At 43.4% G+C, this 24,114-nt stretch overlaps 1 long non-coding RNA gene across 1 annotated transcript in view; it reads left to right on the top strand.

Moving 5' to 3' along the window:
* Positions 1 to 24,114, top strand: part of LOC121020178 (uncharacterized) — a 528,280-nt gene that overhangs the window by 390,604 nt on the left and 113,562 nt on the right. The window lies entirely within an intron of this gene.

The following is a 24,114-nucleotide window of genomic DNA, read 5'->3' as shown; positions in this document are numbered from 1 at the left end:
GAAGGATGGGGGCTAGAGCCCACCCACATCAGAGGCCAAGGAAGGATGGGGGCTAGAACACACCCACATCAGTGGCCAAAGAAGGATGGGGGCTAGAACCCACCCACATCAGAGACCAAGGAAGTATCGGGGCTAGGATGCACCCACATCAGACGCCAGGGAAGGTTGAAAGCGAGAACATACTCACATCCGAGGCCAGGAATCTCTGGTGCCTAGAACCCACCCACATTAGAAGGCCCGGGAAGATGGGGGCTCGAACGCACCCACATTAGGAGGCCAGGGACGAATGGGGACTAGAACACACCCACATGAGAAGGCCAGGGAAGATGGGGGCTAGAATGCACCCATATCGGAAGGCCAAGGAAGGATGGGGCTAGAATACGCCCACATCAGAAAACCGAGGAAGAATAGAACACATGCAGCCTTCCACCTGTCAGAGGAAGGAGAAGTAGAAACCTTGCGGCGAATGGCTCCAGTGACATGGGTAGGTGTTGTGACACTTGTAAACGAGGCTATTTCTCTGTAGTGCCCAGGAGCCGCTCTGAAATTACGGTTTCTGTTTTAGAATTCTTCTCCAGGTGGGAAGCAGAAGATTGAAGTGCTGTGCGAAGCTTGTAATTAAAACGTTAGTCAACCAAAAAGCGAACTAGCGAAACTTACGTGGAGTAAATATCGATGGTATCTTTCTTCTCTTTTTCTAAAATGCCACTTGACTTTCATAGTAAAGAGAAAAGACACTCAATTTAATATATATATGTTTTTAACCCATGGAGTTTAGGCTTGTTTAAGATTTTTTTTAAAGAGTACGTATCTTGTTGATCTTGTAGTGGAGATACACTGTGCATACTGTATAATTCACCCTTTTAACGTCCATAGTGCAGTGTTTTATGTCTATTCACAAAGCTAAACAGCCATTACCACTGTCTGATTCCAGAACATTTTCATCACCCAGAAAGAAACCTGTTGATTTTAGGTCTTGCTCCCGTCCCACCCCACCCACCACAAGGCCCCCACCAATCTATTTGCTGTCTCTGTGGGTTGGTTGAGTCTAGACATTTTGTATAAACGAGTCATGGGATGCATGGCCTTCTGTGTCTGACTGTTAGAGAAAAGAGAGTCAGTGTCTAAAATGGGATAAGAAGGTCATATTAGAAAACTTCAGGCAATGGCAAGAAGTAAAATTTCTGCCATGAATTTTTTAAGTTTATTTATTGAGAGAGAGTGCACAGGTGAGGGAGGGACAGAGAGAGAGGAAGAGAGAGAGAATCCCACTGTCAGTGCAGAGCCTGTTGCGAGGCTCGAACTCGTGAACCTGTGAGATCATGACCTGAGCTAAAATGACGAGTCTGATGCTTAACCTACTGAGCCACCCAAACATCCCTCTGCCATCAGTTTTAAGAGGCTCCCTTCTTGCTTTGAATGAGGGAAATACTCAGTGTGACTTTATCACACGCACTCACTGTCATTCTCCCCCAGGATCTCATGACTTCTATAATGAACAAGAGAATACGGCCTCAGTGAGTATAGCTGCTTGTTATTAATACTGAGCTGAAGGAAAAATTGTTAGACATACTAGTTTACTTAGGTCAGGTTGGCCATGTATGAATTTGATCACAGGGCACAGCAAGTGGAGAAGAACCAGAATAGAGTGGTTGACATTCACAAAGGACCTGTCATGCACCTGACGCTTGATGTGCTCACTCATGTAACCCGGAGACAGACAGACCAATGGAACAGAATAGTCAGCGAACAGAATCCCACCCATGGAGTCAGTTGACTGTCAATGAGGGAGCAAAGGCAGTTTCACGGACGATGTATAGTCTTCTCTTGCTGGAACAATTAGACGCCGTCATGCAAAACAAACTCAAAGAGCTGGATTCAGACTTTTACAAAAGTGACTCTTCAAACCCGTCTCAAAATGGAGGATGGACCTAAACGCAAAACACAAAACTATGAAACTTCTGCAAAGTAACCTAGGAGAAAAATGTAGGTGGCCTCGGGTTTGGCAAGACATTTTTAGGTGTAACACCAAAGGCTTGGTCTCTGGAAGAGACAGATTAATAAGTTGGACTTCATGAAAATTGAGAACCGCTCTGTGAAAGATACTTTTAAAAGAATGAAACTCTAAGACCCAGACCGGAGGAAAATATTTGCAAACACATATCTGATAAAGAAATGACATCCAAAACATACAAAGAAGTCTTAAAACTGAATACAGACAACACAAACAGGTCAGTTAGGAATTGGCAAACACACACACACACACACACAGCCCAGAACAGACTCTTTACCAAAAAAAGATGTCCAGAAGACAAATAAGCATAAGAAAAGAACACCCAATACCTTTTTTGTAGGGAATTCAAAATTTAAATGAGTTGTCTTACAGGCTATCAGAATAGCTACATAAAAAACATGAGAGGACCAATTGGTACCAGTTGCTGGAAAAGACACAGAGAAGCATGAACTTTCATTCAGTGCTGGCAGGAATGCAAAATAGTACGTTTTGAATACGGTTTGTATTTGATAACAAAGCATAGGCTGCCTGTAGAGTATGCCAACGACACTCCTAAATATTTATACAACCCATCTTAAAATTATGTCCACAGGAGCGCCTGGGTGGCTCAGTTGGTTAAGCATCCGACTTCGGCTCAGCTCATGATCTCGCGGTTCATGGGTTTGAGTCCCACGTTGGGCTCTGTGCTCACGGCTCAGATCCCGGAGCCTGCTTCAATTCTGCGTCTCCTTATGTCTCTGCCCCTCCCCCGCTGGTCCTGTGTGTCTCTTTCTCAAAAATAAATAAATTTTGGGGCGCCTGGGTGGCGCAGTCGGTTAAGCGTCCGACTTCAGCCAGGTCATGATCTCACGGTCTGTGAGTTCGAGCCCCGCGTCAGGCTCTGGGCTGATGGCTCAGAGCCTGGAGCCTGTTTCCGATTCTGTGTCTCCCTCTCTCTCTCTGCCCCTCCCCCGTTCATGCTCTGTCTCTCTCTGTCCCAAAAATAAATAAACGCTGAAAAAATACATAAATAAATAAATAAATAAATAAATTTTAAGAAATATGCCCACACAAAAACCTGCCCCGTAAATGTTTATAGCAGCTTTAGTCATAATCACCAAATACCACAAGTGACCAGGATGCCCTTCAGTGGGTGAATGGTAAACTAACAGTGGTACATCAAGACAATAGAATGTCACTCAGTATTGAAAAATATAGAGTGAGCTAGCAAGCCAGAAAAAGACATGGATGAATGTTAAGTGTATATTGCCAGGTGGAAAAGCCAGTCTGCAAAGGATACATTATGTATGACTCCACTTACGTGACATTTTGAAAAAGGGAAAATTATAGGGATGGTAAAATATCAGTGCGGTCATTCCAGGAGTAGATGGGATAGTTAAAGCACAGGTATTCGGAAGTGAAAGTGTTTTGTATGATTCTGTAATTAATGGGACCTACGTGACACGGTGTATTTGATGAAATCAACAGAATTTTAGAGCACAAAGGGTGAATTTTGTTATATGCAACATCTTCCAAAATCATATCATAGTTGGAAGAGTCAGGATAGAAAACAGACTATGGGGGCGCCTGGGTGGCGCAGTCGGTTAAGCGTCCGACTTCAGCCAGGTCACGATCTCGCGCTCCGTGAGCTCGAGCCCCGCGTCGGGCTCTGGGCTGATGGCTCGGAGCCTGGAGCCTGCTTCCGATTCTGTGTCTCCCTCTCCCTCTGCCCCTCCCCCATTCATGCTCTGTCTCTCTCTGTCCCAAAAATAATAAAAGTTAAAAAAAAAAAAAGAAAAGAAAAGAAAACAGACTATGACAAAACCTAAGTGTATTGCAAATTTGTGAAACAACCTGACCTTGGAGGAGGGAGGGCAAGTGCTCAGCTCAAGTCTTTTGGAAATGAGTAGAGATTCTCAGGCTGAAAGCAAGAGAAACTGCATTGACTTCCAGTGGATACAGTGCTATCTCAAAAGGCTACAGGTTCACGATTGTGGTATCGCTCTGTATGTGTGCTGGAGTTGAACAATTATGTAAGTGGACGGTGTGGAGTGGGAGCCACACTTCCTTCTCTCTGTTGCAGTGGAGGGCTGCAGGATACCAAGCAGGAAGGCAGGAGAACCCAGGCAGTATGGATTACGGTGGAGATACCAGTATACATTCCCATATAGCTAAATACAGGTATGGGTGTCAATCAGTGGACACTCCCCTAGAGCCAAATACAGGCATAGATGTTGACATGTAGGAATACGTTAGATACTTGTGCCTGAGTTAGTGTACTCAGAAACATTTACGTGAAATTTAAAATATGTGAACTAATCCATAATTACAGCAATCAAAAGAGAGATGGTCTTTGGTACAGTGAGTATCAGGAGGGCAGCACTTGGCAAAGAGAGGAAGATGTCCCATATGGAAACCCACGGAACATTTGCACACGTGCACACATAGGCAACAGTCACAGAGCTGTACGCTTAAGATGTGTGCACTTTACTGTAAGTGAGATTACACCTCAATTTTTACAAAGCCGATAACCCATTTCATACTACGGTGAGAGTAAATGGTTTCGTAGCATCTGGACCATCCTACCAACAAACAGCACATGTTTGGGAAAAAGCACAGAAATTCCTAGGGAAAGCACAGAATTCCTAGCAGATTGTTCAAGGCCAGGCTTATTGCACCCTTGACTGTTGCTGACATGAGGCGAGAGTGGAACCGCAGCCTCCATTTCCCCCCTCCCAAAGCCACCTTGAATGTTTCTTATTTTGAGAATTGGCTTCCTTTGCCGGGTGTTGTTTCTGTTAACCCTCAGTGTGTTCAAGGCAAGCATGGACTGTCGCTTTTCCCCGGTGGGCTTCTGGGCTTCATTTGCTTGTAATCGTGTGCGGGAGTTGGATTATATGCTCCCCGCCTAGCTTCCATTCAGCATTAGCAACTGCTGACGAAGAAATCCCAGCACAATTGTGCGTCTCCGTAGTTTTCACAAAAGTAAGTGAGGCAAAGTCCTCCCCTCTTCATTATGAAAGTTTATTATCGAACTGGCTGCATTCAGATTCAAAATAAGCATCATCACTAGTAGGCCTGAGAGTACCCCGCATATGTTCAGAGAGGACCGCAAGCTGAGTGTGCTAAGTTGTGCACTTGTCTTTTTTTCACTAACAGGGACCAGTGAGTCTGCAGTAACTCACCTCAGCTCGTGCAAAGACGTTTGTGCAGAGCATTCACTCCCTAGGTTCCATGCTTTGGTTTAAAAATAAAATGTCCTTGTAAGAGAACAGAACCAAACAGTAAGGTCCTCGCTTACAAAATAAAAAGTACTAACGTCTGGAAAGAATTTCAAATGCCATCTGTAAGTTCCTCAAACACAGACCACTTAGCCAGGGTGAGAGGCAATGGACTAAGGATGCAGGACTAAATGTTCACGTCTGAGAGTCATTTAAACATCTGGAAGGAATGTCTGGAGTGTGAACTGCACAAAAGGGCAACTTTGCACAGTGACCAAACGGGGCAACCTCCTAAAATCTGGAGAGGCAGGGGGAATGATGGTGGGCAACAGTAAAAGTGGGGGGGATACTGAAAATGTTACAGCACAGTATGGGCTTTGTCATTCTTTTCCTTTGCTCATGCTTATTTTAAATTTTTTTTTCAACGTTTATTTATTTTTGCGACAGAGAGAGACAGAGCCTGAACGGGGGAGGGGCAGAGAGAGAGGGAGACACAGAATCCAAAGCAGGCTCCAGGCTCTGAGCCGTCAGCCCAGAGCCTGACGCGGGGCTCGAACTCCCGGACCGCGAGATCGTGACCTGGCTGAAGTCGGACGCTTAACCGACTGCGCCACCCAGGCGCCCCATGCTCATGCTTATTTTAAAGCCACTCTGTTGACCACAGAAAGTTGAAACAATACATTTTTTACAACTACGTGGAGTGCTATGATATGCAAAGTTCAGATTTTAATCTCATTCTCTTCCTGTTGAGCCAAGCATCGTGGTCTCTGTAGAGTAGGTTCTGAGTTCATTGTTTTTGAGTGATGGGAGTCCCTCATCACTAGCCTGCCTTCAGAGAAGAATGCAAAAGGAAGCGCTGGGCACGTATGGCTTTTCCAACATGCCATCTGTCGCCTACCCCTGCTTTAGGACAAATACAAGATTAATGTCCAAAAGAAAACACTAACTGGCACTTGGTTATTGTTTCTGCCTGTTAGCTGTCAAATCTGTACTCTAAATCTTGTATCGATATAAAACAGAAATGACTGTTAAGAATTCATGGAGTGAGCCATCCAGCCAGCCAATAGATTCTAACAAAAGTCGACCATTACAAAGACGCTTGATAGGGCAAGATGATGTGTATCATTTGAGAGGGATTTTAAAAGTATATTCCAGCACCAGCAAATCCTGACATATATACTCTAGAGTATTGACCAAAATCCTTCTCCCTCTGTACACCTTCACCTCCCCCACCCACCTCAAGGGCACACGGCTCTCGACACTTGTCAACTTGAACAACTTCTCTGTTTCTGCTCTGCTCAGTCACTCTTTGGCAGGCCTAGTGACTTTTTTTTTTTTTTTTAACAATTATTGTTAGAGCAGTTTTTGGCTTATAATAAAACTGAGAGGAAAGTACGGAGATTTCCCACATATCCCTGTGCCCCCACATATGCACAGTCTTCCCCATTGTCAACACCAGTCACCAGAGTGAGACATTTTTTATCAAGGATGAACCTACATTGACACATCATTTTCACCTGCAGTCCATAGTTTAGGGTTCACTCTTGGTGGCGTATGTTCTGTGGTTTTGGACAAATGTGTCATGACGTACATGCGTCATTATACTGTCATATCACACAGAGTGTCTTCACTGCCCTAAAATCCTCTGTGTTCTGCGTGTCCACTCTCCCTCCCCCCACAACTCGTGGAAGTACTGATCTTTTCCCTGTCTCCATAGTTTTGCCTTCTCCAGAATGTCGTCTACTTGAACTCATATAGTATGGAGTCAGCCTCTCAGGCTGACTTCTTTTACTTAGTAATATGCATTTAAATGTCCTCAATGTTCCTGATGATCTTTTAAAAACATAAACCAGGGGTGCCTGGGTGGCTCAGTCGGTTAGGCATCCGACTTCGTCTCAGGTCATGATCTCACGGCTCATGGGTTCGAGCCCCACGTCTGGCTCTGTGCTGATAGCACAGAGCCTGGAACCTGCTTCGGATTCTGTGTCTCCCTATCTCTCTGCCCCTCCTCTGCTCATGCTCTGTCTCTCTCTGTCTCAAAAATACATAAAACATTAAAAAAAATTTTAGAAACATAAATCAGATTCTATGACCCCTTTCAATTTTAAATTATTTACTGACCCCCCCCCCCCCATTGAAATCTTCTTAGTATGTCCTTAGAATCTTACAGCATGTTTTCCAGGCTGTCTTGACGTGTCAGAACGACCCTGACGCTCTTGGCCATCACAGTATGTCCCGCATTCACACACATGTGGGATTTACAAAAATTGCTTGAGCTTCCCCATCTGTGAGATTCTAACCCAAACACTAAGAGCTTGTTTTTATAAGTCGAATTTATTATGCAGTGACCTGTGCATCCAAACAACATATTTGTTATATTTGTATAAATTATGAAACATAAGAACAAAAGGAACCCTTATGAACCCTCCAAACACCTATGAAACTAAATTTATCTGCATATTCCTCTTTTTTCTTCCCGAGAACAGACACTATACTGAATTTTTGTGCTTTTTACTATCTTGGTTTTTTTTCTACATATATAGAATTTTATTACATGTTCATTTGTCTCTGAATCGATTTTGTTGGGTAGACTTTCCAAATCGATTTCATATATTTGCATTGGTTTCGTCGAGGTTCTCTCATGGATAATGAACTGCATCTGTTTTTAGGTGAATGAGTATGTATTCGTGTAACCATCACCGTAATGACATGGAGTATGTTCCTATCATCCCAAAATATTATTTCATTGTCCTGTGGAAATAATTGCCCAACATTCCCCTCTTACCTCCAAGAGACTAATGACTGAAAATCCTCATTATCCTTAATCATTGGAAAATGCAAATTACCATCACAGTGAAATATCAGTACACACGGACCAAAATGATTAGAATTGGAAAAGAGTGACCGCAGCAACTGTTGCTGAAGATTTAGAGTAACCAGACCCCTCACCTGGCTGGTGGGGATGTGAAATGTCACAGCCACTTTGCAGAACAACCTGGCATTTTCTTAAAAAGTTACACGTACCACCTGTCATTACCACAGGGCCATTCTCCTCATAGAATCGTTCCATCATTTCCCCGAGAAATGATAACCTATGTGTTCACACAAAGGTGCATGCGCAAATTTCACGGCAGATTTGTTCGTGATAGACCCAAACCAGAAGTGACAGGTGACTCTAATGTAGAGTAACACAGATCCATTTTCCTTGTTTCTGTGCTTTACAAAAAAAATGGTACTCACTCTGCAGTGTTTAGTGACCATTGTTTTCACTTACTATCAAGTTACGAAGATATTTTATGTTGCCATACATGACTATAGTTCATTTGTTCGGCTTGTCGTGTAGTACTTCACTGGGGACACTGGTAAGATGTGGCCCATGGGTAGTTTTCCAACTCCTGCTTGAAGCTGTTATCTCCTTGCTCAGGACCCCAGACTCTAGATACCTGGATAATATACGCTTCTGGAGCCACGGACAACAAACTCTAGTCTGTGAGCCAAATCAGGCCCATTGCTTGTCTGATTAAATAACATTTTATTGGGACACAGTGGCATTCATTTGTGTATACACTGTTCTGACTGTTTTCGTGCTAGAATGGCAGAGTTGAGTAGCTGGCCCCAGAGACCCACGTGCCCTTGCAGGCCGAAACCATTCACTGTCTAGCAGTTTACCAGAAAATTTTGCAGAAAACCCCCTGGACCAGAGTACCACAAATGAAGATCTCAACCGAAAAGTCTGAGGTGAGCAGATGTAAGCAAAGAGCCCCTGTAGGATGTTAGCTAGGAAGGACAAATAAATTATTCAAGTTGTCCCACACTGAAGCTATTGGAATTGCCCACACTGAGGCTCCTAGCCACACGGAAGCACACTCTACTGCTCTTAGAATTATGAAAAACGTTTAGCCTGTATAGCCCGGGTGTCAGTGGCTCTGTGACATTCACGCCGTTTATGAGCCAGGAGTGGTCATGGCATCACCTAAAGCTGGTGATCGTTTTGCTTGCCAGCTTGAGGCTGCCCAGAGTTTGGATGAGGTCACAAGACCCCACGTAGACCCTCGTCAATCTTGAGATTGGCATCCGAGAAGAGATCGTGTCCCAGGGGTCTGGCATAAAGATGCACCCTCTAATCATGAGGCGATCCTGTCCCGGCAGTTGTTCATCTGCAGAAAAGTAACCTGTCCAGACCCTGTTTTTCTGTACCCTAATTGGACACAATCTTTTATTCCTACCGGTGACTGTTCCCATGTTCCAGGGCCATCTTCCTGGAAGGGGAAAGGATCCACCTTTGTTAAGGTCTAGGAGGGATTTACTTTCAACTCAGCAAACAGACCTCTTTTATTTCCTCAAACCTTTGAAAGAAGCTATTAGCCAAAGTTATCCTGAAAACACCCCTTTTTCTGTCTTTATAACAAAACCACCTTCAACCTGCTCTCTTTCTGTTGCTCTGAGAGAGGTCCTGTTCTGTAAGAAACTGAGCAGGTGGCATTTTGCCAGGAAAGTCCCCAAATTACAACCAGCATGCCCCGAGTTATCCTCAAAATCACAAACCAACGGTCCTATGTCTCCAGGGAATTTTTGAGAGGAACATCCTTCCATTCAGAAATCCTTTCCTTAAACATAACCTGAAGAGGTAGCTTCTGAAACAAATACTATCTGGGCAACAAAAAAAGTTTTTAGGTTCTTGTTTTAAAACTGTCTCATTCTGGGGCGCCTGGGTGGCGCAGTCGGTGAAGCGTCCGACTTCAGCTAGGTCACGATCTCGCGGTCCGTGAGTTCGAGCCCCACGTCAGGCTCTGGGCTGACGGCTCGGAGCCTGGAGCCTGTTTCCGATTCTGTGTCTCCCTCTCTTTCTGCCCCTCCCCTGTTCATGCTCTGTCTCTCTCTGTCCCGAAAATAAATAAAACGTTGAAAAAAAAAATTGAAAAAACAAAACTGTCTCATTCTCTGGGGCACCTGGGGGGATCAGTCGGTGAAGCGTCCAACTTCAGCTCAGGTCGCAATCTCACAGTTTGTGAGCTCGAGCCCCGCATCAGGCTCTATGCTAACAGCTCGGAGCCTGGAGCCTGCTTCGGATTCCATGTCTCCCTCTCTCTCTGCCCCTCCCCTGTTCGCACTCTGTCTCTCTCTATGTCTCAAAAATAAACATTGAAAAAAAAAACATTAAAACAATCTGTGTCTTGGAAAGGAAAGCAGGTTGATGTGCCTTCAGTGTTCTCTGAATGTCTGAACAGTGTATTGTTCCCAAACACACCATCTTTTTATGGGGGGGGGGATCTTGTTCTTGGGGTTTCATGGAATGATCTCTTTGCAAGGTATAAGAGTGAGGAAGAAAGCTGGAAACTGGAAGCAACAGACGAAAGGCAGGTACCATCAAATTGTTCTGAGTGAGAGAACAGTGCAGCAGTGGGGCCAGGAGGCGGTCCCTCCACGGGTCCCTGGGGCCAGGAGGTGGTCCCTCCATGGATCCCTGGTTTTGACACAGGAGAAGAACTCTTATCTGGGCAGAAAGGTCCAGGAACAGGGTTGGAGAGACAGGCTCCCTCAGCAGTCCCCAGCGCCAGGGGCCCACACAGGCCTGCAGGGAGCAGGAACAAGAGATAATGGCCGATACTATTGAGTGCCTACTGTATACCAAATACTACCCACACATTTGCAATAGGGAAATGGATACAAACCATGCAGAATTCAGACGCAGACCCTGTTGCCTACTGGCCAGTGATTTACCAAACCAGCAAGGGGGAAGGGCGCAGAAGTAGTCATCACACGGCAATGAGATGGGCTCAGAGGCGTGACTGAAATATTGCCGGGGAGCTGAACCGTTATCAAGGAGGTCCCGGTTGACGACCACAAGGGTGTGGAGTACCGGTGGATCCCAGCATGGCCCCCAGCGGACCCCAACATCACCACCACCCCCCTACCATGGGCCCCGGCATTGCCCTTCTGGGGACCCGGGGATAGCTCCCTGGGTGGACCCCAGCATCACCCCAAGCAGGGAGAAGTGCACACTTTGGGTTTAGGATTGAAAGGCTGGCATGTCTGACCTTCGTTTACCAAGGACCGTTTCCTTTCCATCTACCATAAAGGACCACGTAACTAGCTCTCTGTTCTTTTCCCAAAGCCATTTAGTTTATCAGCATGAATTTTTAAGGTTGAAAAAATTACCTGAAATGTTAAAAGTGCAGTGTCTCTTTGCAGACAACTTCCTGCTGACTTAAAATGTCTACAAAGGAGAAGGCTCATACTAATTACGGCTCCCAGTGTGCTGAGTACCCAAAATGAACAGGAAGAGGCATCTTTCTTTAATTGCATGGAGCAGCAACACGGAGGCTCTTTTTGTGACTGAGGACAACAATTAGATACTTTGGTGGCACCAGTGAATAGTACAGGCCCTCCTGATTTTCCTCCAAGTGCCATACACTGTCCTTCAAAGAACGTAGACGCATGTGGCAATATTTTCTTCCTAAGCTAGCAAAATAAGGAATGCCCATGAACAGTTTAAATTTTTGCTTTCTGAAGAGACATTTGAGCATGCATTCGTGTTTAAAACGTTTTTAAAGGGGCGCCTGGGTGGCGCAGTCGGTTAAGCGTCCGACTTCAGCCAGGTCACAATCTCGCGGTCCGTGAGTTCGAGCCCCGCGTCGGGCTCTGGGCTGATGGCTCGGAGCCTGGAGCCTCTTTCCGATTCTGTGTCTCCCTCTCTCTCTGCCCCTCCCCCGTTCATGCTCTGTCTCTCTCTGTCCCAAAAATAAATAAACGTTGAAAAAAAAATTAAAAAACTTTTTTAAAAATTCTTTTTAGGGGCGCCTGGGTGGCGCATTCGGTTAAGCGTCCGACTTCAGCCAGGTCAAGATCTCGCGGTCCGTGAGTTCGAGCCCCGCGTCAGGCTCTGGGCTGATGGCTCGGAGCCTGGAGCCTCTTTCCGATTCTGTGTCTCCCTCTCTCTCTGCCCCTCCCCCGTTCATGCTCTGTCTCTCTCCCAAAAATAAATAAACGTTGAAAAAAATTAAAAAAAAAATTCTTTTTAAAATTGTTTTTAAAGTTTATTTATTTTGACAGACACACACACACACACACACACACACACACAGGTAAGGCAGAGAGAGAGAGAGAGAGAGAGAGAGAGAGAGAGAGAGAGAGAGAGAGAATCCCAAGCAGGCTCTGCACTGCCAGTGTAGAGCCTAATGCGGGGCTGGAACCCACAAACCATGAGATCGTGACCTGAACTGAAACCAAGGATAGGATGTTTAACTGACTGAGCCACCCAGCCACCGCAGTTTAAATCTTTTTATTTATTTTTTATTATCATTGCCAACATGTAGACGCCTGATCCTTTGTAGATGAGACTTTGCGGCAACCCATCTCCAAACTTTAGTGGTGGGTTCTGAGTTCAGTTTAATTTTTAATGTTTTATCTTAATAATGCTGCTCCCAGAGTTTCCTTGTAGAATACTGTACTATTTTCCTACTGTTGCTGTAATAGCTTACCACACATCTTAGTTGTAGACAACACAAGTTCAGGATCTTGCAGTGCAGTTGGGCTAAACCTGAGGTGTTGGCAAGGATGTGATCCCCCTGGAGACTTAGGGGAAAATCTAATTTCTTATTTCTTCAACTCCTAGAGCCTACTTGAGTCCCAGCATCCCATGCTTATGGGTCCCCTTCCAACACTCCACCTCTGGTCCTGCTGTCACGTCTTCTCCTCTGATTCCTCCCCTTCTGCCTCCCTCTTGTGAGGACCTTGTGATGGCACCAGACTCACCTGGGTAGACCAGGATGCTCGTCCCATCTCAAGGTCCTTAACTTAATCATACCTGCAAAGTCTCTTTGGACATGTAAGGTGACATATTGACAGATTCTGGGGATTAGGACGTGGATATATTAGGGGGCCGTTACTCTATCTACCCCAACTGAAAACACACACCATAGTCTATGCATAATATATATATACTATCTATATAACAATGTATGGCTTTTATGTGTGAGAAAATAGATGGTTGACAATTTTTGAAATTATACTACTACGTTTATATTAGTCTGCTCAGACTGCCATAACAAAATACCTCAGACTGCATTGCTTAAACAACAAATTTATTTCCTCACAATTCTGGGTAGTGGAAGATCCAAGATGGAGATCTGGCATGGTGTCTTTGTGGGTTGCAGATGGCCAGAAATGTCCTCACACGGTCAGGGAGAGACTATTGTCTCTTGCTCTTCTTATAATGACACCAGTGCCATCAGATTAAGAGCCCACCCATGTGACCTCACTTAACCTTTATCACCTCCTCACAGGCCCTGTCTCCAAATACAGTCTCACTGGGGATCAGGCTTCCACATAGGAATTTTGGGGGCACCCCACTTTAGTCCATAGTGGTACTTATGTCCACTTAGATTGGTGCGTACAGAAGTAACTTAACCAAAAAGCTTGAAAAGAATAGATTTTGAAACTGCAAAGCTTAGGAAAGAAATTAATCTATAAATATGTAGAATTGGAAAAATCTCCACATGAGGAGTGCAGAGGCCACATCTACTGGATTTTTCACCCCACCACCGGTTGTGTGAACCACTGGCTGCGAAGTAACTGTGTAGCGTCTGAACATATTTTGTTTTGGAATATGGAGGTCTTAGCCCCTGTTCTCCCTTCCATAAAGGGTCGTTTCTGAGAGAAAGGAAGGGAGCTCTCTTGTCCATAACTCTGAGGTGCTCTTTGAGCATCTGTGGTTTTTGCACATGGTTTCCGTGCCATCCATGGTAGGAGTTAATGGTTAATCAGAAGGTGAAAAGAAAACCAGACTGAAGTTCAGAAATAATTGATAGAAATTGAAGTTTATCGGGTTAACTATTTCCCAATACTTGGGTACTTATATGCTGGTATTTCTCACTGTGCTTAAATCCAGCAAATGTAGTATTTTGGTAAATTTTATCCTAGTTTCATAATGAAAAAGAATTAAAGCAAAGGAGAAAGTACATGATAATTTGAATCTGGTGCCAATGTCCAGGTACAGCATTTGGAATTCAGACGCCCCATGGCCACCACTGTCACTCACCCAGTGGCAGCTTTCAAAATAGCTGGAAAACAGTTCTAGGCAAATAACCAGTTTCTTGAAGGATGGCCTTTGCAATTCTAAACTTACACAAGCTAATGTCACAGAACGTATTTGATTAAAAGTTGGCTGTGTGTATTCTTCTCAACCATTTTACTACGAGTGATGGTTTTAGAAATGTGTATACACATTGTCTTACAAAATGCAGATTTAGATGAGAAGAGAACCTTAAAATGTCATTACGATCTTCGTGAGGAAGAAGCATGATATCCTGTGACAGAGAGCAAGCCTGAGCTCACTTTCTTTATGGTCCACCATTCCAATAGCTTAGCCTTCTCCACTGTGTGTCAAAACATTTGGCTTTAAATCAGCTTAATCCAAGTAACATTATACTCGTTCAGCAGGCTGCCTTGTCAGCTGGCAGTTTGCTCTATGAGGAACATTTTGGAAATATGATAAAACCTAAAATTTCCCTAAGTCTCTTGAACGTAATCAGGGTCACTAATAGGCTACGTCAGCAAGAGCATAATCTTGGAACCATAATGGAAACGCTGGTTTCCTCTCCCAAAGAATTCTGTAGAAAAATCTTACAAGAGATTCAAGGTTATGTTGCACATATTTCTTGAGGGCTATGTCAAACCTTGATCTCTTGTCTCTTCTCCAACATCTCACTTATTCTCATTGCTTCAAACATCTAAGGCCAGTCCCCACTAATTTGAGGAGTAAAGGGAAACAAGCCTTACCAATTTTAGTGATACGCCGATAAACTGGCTACCACACTGCTATGGGAAGAAGGAAATAATGAATCTCACTAGCAAAACCATCCAGTAAACTTCATGGGACACACTATTTATTTCAAGTGAAATATAGCTCTTATATAAAGTATCTGGTAATATTGCCAATCTGCTTTATTTTAGGGGAGAAAAATTACATAAGTTGACATTTATCAGGTTTTTAATAATACAATGCTGTAATTCAAATCTCTTATAAACATCACAGAGCAGTAACAATTTATGGCCTGGTTAAATAGGTATTGGCTTGCAAATTATGGATACCTTTTGCCCTTGGACATACACTGCCCTATGGAAATGCCTTGATTTCTGCATCTGCCAGCCATAATTCAGTGATTAGATTCCAAGATGCCATCTACATATTATAAAAGAGAGTGGTGGGGAGGGTATCGGAAGGTACAATACTTTGTTTGGCTAAAACACGGAAATGTATAGAGACGATAATAAGAAATGGAGATGGTAGCCTTGAGTGAAGGCTTGCTTTCCCCTAAGTGTTCTTGAGTTCTCAGCCATCTCTGGAAGCGTCATCCCTCTGACACTCACAGGCCAGTGAGGACCACTGCATTGGGGTTTGCGCTGTGGTGTTAAGCCATGAATGGGCTGTCACCACTCACTGCACTGAGGGGAGACGGTGGCTCCACTTCCATGAGCTGAAGTATACTTCCTCTCAACTCCTTACTGACTCAGGATGAAGTCAAAGTATGGCACTCTTCCGTTCAAAGCCCACCAGTGACTTCCTGTGTCTCCCAGGACCAAAGTCCAGTCTGCAATGGCCAGTGGGGCTCCAGGTGATGGGCCAATGCCCTACCCCTCACCGTCCCCAACCTCACCTGTGAGGACATGCATCCTTGTTCACTCAGGCAGCTGTGTGCTCTCTCTTACTGCTTTGTGAACAACCTGAGCTTCCTCCTGCCTTGAGACTTTCCTCAGGTCCTTCTGCCCAGAGCACCCTCTCCAGACACCTGCTTGACTTGCTCCTTAACTTCCCTGGGCTCTGGTCTCAAATGTTATCGTATCAGAAGGGACTTCTCTGACTACACTCTGCAAAACAGACCACTCTCTTCTCTGCTAAGCTGCCTGTCCCTAGATACTCCTTAATTACTGTCCTCAGCTCTTCTCACCGTGTGTGTGTGTGTGTGTGTGTGTGCGCGCGCGCGCATGCACTTGGGAGAGCACGTGGCAAGAATTTTGTTCTCTGCTGCAAGCCCCCGGGCTTAGAGCAGGGCCACTCAGGAAACGGTGCCCAATCACTGTTTTTGAGTGAATGAGTACACAATTGGGTTCATACATAGATGAGAACTGGGAGGTTCTAAGAATCAGAATAAACAAGGGTGTCTACCCTCAGGAAAACAATGCATCCTTGATGAATATGATGCAGTGGCTGACTTTATGTGACCTAAGACCCACAGGAATTCGTAGGAGTATGTGCCATTCCCTGACGTCATGCATGGTACAGTAAATAATATTTTAAATACATACATATATAGCTAACTTGCATTAATGAAAGATTAAGGTGTGGGATTTAAAACATGGAAGCCAGCCTGAAAAAAACAACTTGCATTTGTGGTCATAACATATACATACATGTACACACATATGCATATATAATGTGTGTATATATATATATATATATATATATATATATATCACATACACACACACACACATACATACCCTGTTATGGGCTTCATTGTATCCCCTTAAAATTTATATGTTGATGTCCTATCCTCTAGTATTTCAGAATCTGGTTTCTTTTGGAGATAGAGTAGATAGGGTCTTTAAGAGGTCATTAAATTAAAATGAAGTCATTAGGGTGACCCATGTGACTAGCATCCTGATAAGAAGAGATTGGGGCGCAGAGAAAGACACCAGAAATATGTGCCCAGCCACAGTCCATCTGAGGACACGGAAAGAAAACTTGCCCCCAGCCCAACATACGGAAGTAACTAACATGGCTCACATTTGTGGAATGCTCACTCTGTGTTGGACGCTGTGCCACAGACTGGCCGTGCGTTACGCCATCCTATTCCGAGGATGCCTCTGTGAGGTTGGCATTGTCACTGTCCTCCTTCATAGGAGGAACCAGATTGAGGTCCGGCCAAGTTCCCAGAGATGATGAGTGGCAGACCTAGGAAGGGAGCCAGCCTCACTTTAATTCTGCCACCTTCTGGGGCACCTGCATGGCTTACTCGGTTAAGCATTCAACTTCGGCTCAAATCATGATCTCACGGTTTGTGGGTTCTAGCCCTGCATTGGGCTTGGTGCCAACAGCTCAGAGCCTGGAGCCTGCTTCAGATTCTGTGTCTCCCTCTCTCTCTGCCCCTCCCCACTCATGCTCTCTCTGTCTCACAAATAAACATTTAAAACAATTTTAAGAAAACATTCTGAGATGATGTTTCTCTGTGGCAAGAGCTTTATGGAATATACTTTCTCAAAATCGTTTGGGCCCCAAAACTACCGACCCAGTGGGAATTTCCCAATGATGCAATTGCATTTTACATTATTACTTACATGCTTTAAAATTAGTTAAATTTGAATCACTTTGACATGTGAGCCTTTAGATCACCGGGTGAAGTTTTTCATAAATGTCCTTATGTGCCAAAGAGGTATATAAAGAAAGGTATATAAAGTGAATATTGGCCTATTTGAAACTTATTACAGCTATTACGAATTTATTCCAGTCAAACGTGATCATCCTTGCAAATTCAGCACACGATCTCATGTGTATTAGGAAAGGAACACTTTCTTTCCAGGGATAACTCTAAGATATATTAGAAATGAAACAAGGGCTCTGAATGATCAGGTACAATAGAATTCTTTTGGGTAACGTTTCTTTTGAAATACCAATATATAATATGATCAGAGCAATACTTTATAAAAGAAGACAGTTTCATTGTTATGCATCTAATCATTGCAATGCCTCTTAATAGTCTCAGAGCCCCCTTTTTTCTCAATAAAATGAAGAAAATGTATTTCCTCTCCATTGTTTTGCTGAAATGCATCGTAAATGAAAATATTAAAAATTTTTTAATCTTTATTTTTTTTTGAGAGAGAGCGAGTTGGGGAGGGCAGAGAGAGAGGGAGACACAGAATCTGAAGCAGGCTCCAGGCTCTGAGCTGTCAGCACAGAGCCCAATGCGGGGCTCGAACTCACTAGCTGTGAGATCATGACCTTAGCCCAAGTCGGACGCTGAACCAATAGGCCACCCAGGAGCCCTAGTTTTTGTCCCCTTTCTTAGAAAAAAAAAAAAGACTTTACAATCATTTTTGTCGTAAAATAGAACATGTTACCACATTATAGGTAAAGGGGAAAAACGAGGTCTTAAAAAAATGATCGAGTTTAACACATAATACACATAAACTGGACAAATCTTTAAGTGTGAAATTCAGTAATATTTTATGGATGAATATACCTATGTTACTATTACTCTGTTCAAAATATAAATATTCGCAGGACCCCAGCAGATTCCCTTGTTCTCTTTCTCAGTCAGCATCATCTTCTTACCCAGAGGAACCACAGGGTTCACATCCATTGTCATCACAGATGAGTTTCGCCTTCCGTAACCTGTAGATAGTCATGCTGCACACACTCTTTTTATGGCTTTCTTTTACTCATCATTATGTCTCTGAGATTCATTCATGTTGTTCCATGCAGTAGTTCATTCTATTTTTATTATTACTTGGTAATGTTTATTATAAAAATGTATACCACTTGTTCTTATCCACTATACTGTTGATGCTTATTTGGGTCATTCCAATAAAGATGTGATGAACCCTCTCCTGCCTTTGTTGGACTTACGTACTCAGCTGTCGAAGCTGAATACCCAGGAAGGGGATTGCTGCCCGTGGGATGGGTACATGTTTGCCTTGAGCTCACACCACGAAACTCTTCCCTGAAGTGACTGTGCCAGTGCCCGCACCCTCCAGGCGGATGCTCAGATTCCGTCCCTTCCTAGCCAAGTAGAGACTTGAAGTTATCAGTCTTGTTTTTGCAGTTTCCTCCATTCTAGAAGCTGGGCGGTGGCATGCATTCTGGCTTTCGTTTGAGTTTTCCTGCTCAGTAATGATGTTGAATAATTGTTCAGAAGCCTGTTGACCATCTAGAAATCCTCACGTGGAAAGTGTTCGCTCAGGTCTTTTGAAAATGCTTATTAATTCAATTGTCTTTTTTTGGGATGGTTTGTAAGAGTAGGACCTTATATATTATGGATATTGGGGTTGTGTGTGTGTGTGTGTGTGTGTGCGCGGGCGCGCATTTTGAGACTGCGGTGTCTTTCTGTGTTATTCATTAAGTTTTCTGTTGATGTCTGCTGATGAACAAAAGTATTTAATTCTAAGGAAAAACAATTTAGTAGGTTTTTTTTTCCTTTGTGCCTACTGATTTTCGTGTCCTATTTAAAAACTGTTGTATACCACCCCAAGTTCATAAGCATATTCTCCTGGTTTTTTTCTATAAGTTGTGCTATTTACATTTTACAGATAGTCTATAATCTATTTTAGATCCACTTATTTGAGGTAGAGTAACAATTCCTCTTTTAAATTATTGATATCTAATTGAACCAAAATGACTTACTTAATTGGCAGTCCCCAGTGAATTGGCGAAACACCTTCCCATAAGTAAGCTGACTGTGTCAGTGGGTCATCCTACAGATTCTACACTGTGTTTCACAGATTCTTTTGTCTAATCCTGTGCTACTTTCTTTTTTCTTTTATGTGTTTTACAAATGTGCTACTGTCTTGATTACTGTAGCTTCATTGTATGTCTTGATATCTGGTAACTTAAGCCTTTGACATTTGAGCTTTTTAAGGAAAACCTTGGCTAATCTAGGCCCTTTGACTTCCCGTGTAAATTTGAGATCTCAAATTCTCAATTGCCGCAAAAACCTGGTGATATATTGGTAAGGATTACATTGAACCTATAAATCAAGCTGGGGGAGAATGGGTACCTTAAAAATAATCGTGCCCTCCAATCTATAGACATGATACGTTTTTCTACTTAGGTCTTCTTTAAATTCTCTCAGCATTTTTTGTTGTTCCCTGTGTAAAAGATATCATATAATTAGATTTATTCCCTGCCATTAGGTAGCTTTGATGTTGCTGTCAATTCTATGTGTTTATATATTCATTTTTTTCTTTACCTTCAGGTTTCAAATTCATTGTTGTCTGTATCATTTTCAGGTTTTTCTAAATCATGAAAGAACTGTTTGACCTTTACCCTGGTGGGTCTTCTCATTTCTCACACAAGTCTAACTACTCACCATTTTAGGATTAGTTATTGGGAAGCACGGCTCTTATCAGAACACTTTCTTACCAAATGTTCACAGCGTTCTAATATTTGTAATCGTCTGTGCTCTTTTTTTTTCCATCTTTATCTCTGTTCTTCCTCTCTATGACTTTAGACACTAAACGGACCATCCACCGTCACAGAGCCTGGATGTGCCCTTGGTTCATGGTGATTTTGCTTATGGAATCTCTCTCCATACTTGTTTCTTTAATATCCACTCCTTAGGAAATGTGTAGATCACAACTTGGTTTTCATTAAAAATATTTTATGAACACTCAATCAAATATAATCAAGTGCTTCTTTGAAATCACACAATACTTTTCCAAGTCACACAGTAATAACATTTTTCATTACGTTGCATAGACTACCCACGTGAGGAGATATGTTCTCCCAAACTTCTACTTATATCCCTAATAAATAGTGTTCAGCCCAGTGTTTGGCTCACAGCTGATACTTAATAAATATATGTTGACTTAAATTTAATTTTAATAAATGCAAATAGGAAACCATAATGTACTGTGCTACCTTTTTTGTTTGAGTTTTATCAGCTGTGGAATCCTAAAAAAACCTTTTGAAGTGCTAAAACGAAAAATAGGCCAAGCTTCATTCTGCTCTGCTTGAGTATCATTAAAGAATTCTGAACTTTCAGCTTTTTTAAAGCACATAATTTATGTGCATTATAAAACCACCTTTTGTTTTCACAAGTCAACATTCTTAATGCAGTCTGTCAAAGTGCATTCTCACTGAATTGCTTTGATGAACACGCCAGCCCGGGCAGTTTCTTTTAAGGGGAGGAGAAGAAAGGGGAAAAAAAAAAATACTTTTGTAGCAGCAGCAAAAAAAAAAAAAAAAAAAAAAAAAGAGAGAGAGAGAGAGAGAAAAAGAGAAAGTAAACAGAACAGGTCTAGACTTTGCTGCATATTTATATATCCCAGGTTGCAAATAATTTGGCTGAACATTCTCAGGAGCCAGGATTCTGCCTCAAAATTTGCAATACAGAAGCTCTGGTTTTGTTTTATAGCAGATACGTCGTGCTGTTTCCCCTGCCCTATGTCCTCACTCATTAGTGGGTCCCAGGCATGCACAGACTTGATGTAACTGTAAATGTACCGCTAGGAAGGCAGTCCTCAGCCTGACCAACCTGAGCTCCAGCAGTTGGAGGCACTATGCAAGGCTCTCTTCCCTATGGACTCCCACCATGAGCTCCCACCTGTGAGACCTCAAGCACTAAGTCTTGGGTACTTTCGAAATGACTTTTATGTATACAGGATTATACAGAAACTAGTAAAACTTTCCACATATATTTCCTAGAATATTTAAAACAAAATTCTTAGTCTCCCTCCCCAACTTGACGTATGGGTGGTGTTTTCTGTAAAAATGTTGGAAAATAGAGGGGCGCCTGGGTGGCTCAGTCGGTTGAGCGTCCGACTTTGGCTCAGGTCATGATCTCGCTGTCCGTGGGTTTGAGCCCCACGTTGGGCTCTGTGCTCAGAGCCTGGAGCCTGTTTCAGATTCTGTATCTCCCTTTCCCTCTCTGCTCCTCCCCCACTCATGCTCTGTCTCTCTCTGTCTCTCTCTCTCTCTCTCTGCAAAAATAAGTAAACATTAAAAAAAATTTTTTTTTAAATGTTGGAAAATAGAGTTGCCAAGAAGTGCATTTGCTGTCTTCATTGGAGCTCTTGACGAACTGAGCCTTACCCTAAAACATACGGATTCAAACAAATGAAAAATGTCTCATTATGTTTCCTTAAAGGCATGCCTGTGCCTGTGTGGCTGGGTGGGTGGGTGGGTGGGGGCACATATTCACTCTTACACACACGTACGCACATTTAGAGAGAAAGCCTTTTGCATGACTTCGATACCTGCCAACTCTAGAAAGCCTGGCACTTCATTCACTTGGTCCAGTCTCTCTACAAAATGTGGTCAGGTTTGGAGGAAAATCCTCTTTCTGGAGTTTCCATATTGTGGTTGAGTCCTAACTGCTCTGTCCTTAGACAGAAAGATGAAAACGTTTATGAGACAAAGCTACCACATTCTTACGGAACACAATGTCAACTCAAGAAAAATCACCAGTGAATATTTTATTGTATGGACACAATTAGTTACCGTGATCTTTCTCTACTATATACTTGGATGTCATTGTCAATCTGACAGTTTTGTTTGCTGCATTTCACCAGGGTAAAAAATGCCCTTCTGGTAAGGCAGCTGTCAGAATGTCCTTGCTCTGGGTCTGAGCGACATTGCTCAGGATTTCTTTCAAAAGCTTCGGAGGTAACAGCAGATTGATGCCCTCGATTTGCTACCTGTCAAAAGGAAACATGGCAGGGAAAGACTAATAACTTGAGGCAGAGGCTGGTGGATGGAACAGGAGGCCATGGCCTATTAGGGCGGTTCTGGAAACCCCACAGGTGGCGAACCACACAGGCTCATCCTTTCCATGGGGATGCTTTGATGCCTTCTGAATTGTCTCTCATGCCTCCTCTGCATCTCCAGAAGAAGAAATTCACACACTTCCTTTTTGAGATGCAACACTTTCCAGAACACTGGGAGGTGAAGTGAGAAGTAGAAAGAGATGGTCTGACTTTCAAGACTCACACAGGTCGGTCGAACCTGGTGTCTTGTCTCACCTCCTAGGGCTTCTCCCCATGAGGGGGCTGTTAATCAGCCTTGTCAAGTCTCTGGAGCATGATCATCTGCTTCCAAGTACTCACATGATCCCGACCACACCCTGGCCCATGGATTCCCTACCACACAGACAAAGAGCCTCCTCTTTGAATGCCAGGTCACCCCCATACCATGATGATGCCCGTCTCATTTCAGGCCATAAGAGCACTTCCCAGCTATGCTCTCATTTGACAACCCCCCCCCCTCTTTCCAGAGCTGCTCTATGAATATTTCCAGGCTAACCCCTTCTCTGGAGGCAGAGAAGCTCAAAAGGTAAGATTCAGTCTGACACAGTAAATTGTTGAGTCACAGCTCTGGAATGTGCAATGTTTTTTTTTTCAGGAGGATGTTCCTCTTCTCAATCTGAATATAAAATACATGGTGATTACAGATGTTCAGTTATCAAGTATTTAATGCTGTCAGTCCAGCCGTGCGTGTTCCAGTGTGAACAGTTATTCCCAAACGTGAACACTTGAGAAAGTTGTGTAGGAGCATAAAGATGTGGGCTGCACCATACGTAGTGGTTTATGTCTGAGTGACCCATACCTTTGCACTTTGGAAAGCCTTCAGATGGCACGCCTAGATCCCTAAGGAGACGAGCCCCACCTGTGTTGTTTCGCATTGTACTTACAGAATCCGTTTTTGAAAATGAGCATTTCACTCAACTATTTGGTAGATACTCACTCATTGAGTGAATGAATAGATGTGAAAAAGTAGACGAGGAAGCTATGGTATGATGAAATCAATCTGTGGGGGCCAGAAGCAAAGGAGCCCCGCTGCACTGTGTCATGGGAGGCATTTCTTCTGGGGAAAAAGGGGTTTCCTGTTCCCAACTGGCCCTGAGAGATGCAGACCCAGGGACAGAAATTAGAAGCGAGAGAAGAGACGTTTGACTCAGTTGAGTCCACTGAACCTTGGTCTGAGTGATGTTAATCATCCCAGCAGTTGAGTGGGGGGGTGGGGGATTCCTATCTCTTTTTTGCTTCATGGTAAATTCAGTCCTGGGCACAGAGGGATATCCCAAAGGTGTTCCTGGAGTTGACATTGGCTGTTCTTGACAGTGAACTGGCTTCCAGTTGCTCTTCTGTTGAATGAAGATCTTCAGGTCTCCAAAGTACAGAGAA

This window comes from Herpailurus yagouaroundi, unplaced genomic scaffold, assembly GCF_014898765.1.
Source record: "Herpailurus yagouaroundi ecotype Mexico unplaced genomic scaffold, PumYag 248, whole genome shotgun sequence".
Taxonomy (NCBI): domain Eukaryota; kingdom Metazoa; phylum Chordata; class Mammalia; order Carnivora; family Felidae; genus Herpailurus; species Herpailurus yagouaroundi.
Note: the sequence above shows the minus strand (reverse complement) of the source record. Positions and strands in the feature narration are given on the sequence as shown.